At 41.4% G+C, this 999-nt stretch overlaps 1 non-coding gene across 1 annotated transcript; it reads right to left on the bottom strand.

The window, feature by feature from the left end:
• Nucleotides 1-221: 221 nt before the first annotated feature.
• On the bottom strand, nt 222-329 carry LOC130937346 (small nucleolar RNA R71). The gene has a single exon (XR_009068568.1). It is a non-coding gene; the product is annotated as a small nucleolar RNA R71 (small nucleolar RNA).
• Between the last annotated feature and the right edge of the window lie 670 nt (nt 330-999).

Here is a 999-nt window from a genome sequence, read left to right as displayed (position 1 = left end):
TGGAAGATCCTCATCAGTTTTTGGCTGAGTTCTTGCAAATCTGTGACACTGTCAAGACTAATGGGGTTGACCCTGAGGTCTACAGACTTATGCTATTCCCTTTTGCTGTAAGAGACAGAGCTAGGACATGGTTGGACTCTCAACCTAAAGAAAGCCTGGACTCATGGGAAAAGCTAGTCAATGCCTTCTTGGCAAAATTCTTTCCACCTCAAAAATTGAGTAAGCTTAGAGTGGAAGTCCAAACCTTCAGACAGAAGGATGGAGAATCCCTCTATGAAGCTTGGGAAAGATACAAACAATTGATCAGAAAATGTCCTTCTGACATGCTTTCTGAATGGAGCATCATAGGTATTTTCTATGATGGTCTCTCTGAACTGTCCAAGATGTCTTTGGATAGCTCTGCTGGAGGATCTCTTCATCTGAAGAAGACGCCTACAGAAGCTCAAGAACTAATTGAAATGGTTGCAAATAACCAATTCATGTACACTTCTGAAAGGAATCCTGTGAACAATGGGACAAATCAGAAGAAAAGAGTTCTTGAGATTGATACTCTGAATGCCATATTGGCTCAGAACAAGATATTGACTCAACAAGTCAATTTGATTTCTCAAAGTCTGTCTGGAATGCAAAATGCACCAAGCAGTACTAAGAATGCTTCATCTGAAGAAGAAGCCTATTATCCTGAGAACCCTTCAATGGAAGAGGTGAATTACCTAGGAGAACCCTATGGAAACACCTATAATTCTTCATGGAGAAATCACCCAAATTGCTCATGGAAGGATCAACAGAGACCTCAACAAGGTTTCAACGACAATAATGGTGGAAGAAACAGGTTTAGCAATGGCAAGCCGTTTCCATCATCTTCTCAGCAACAGACAGAGAATTCTAAGCAGAACCCCTCTGACTTAGCAACCATGGTCTCTGATCTAATCAAAACCACTCAAAGTTTCATGACTGAAACAAGGTCCTCCATTAGGAACTTGGAGGCACAAGTGGGAC

This window comes from Arachis stenosperma, chromosome 6 (assembly GCF_014773155.1).
Source record: "Arachis stenosperma cultivar V10309 chromosome 6, arast.V10309.gnm1.PFL2, whole genome shotgun sequence".
Lineage (NCBI taxonomy): Eukaryota > Viridiplantae > Streptophyta > Magnoliopsida > Fabales > Fabaceae > Arachis > Arachis stenosperma.
This window is presented reverse-complemented; position numbering and strand designations above follow the sequence as displayed.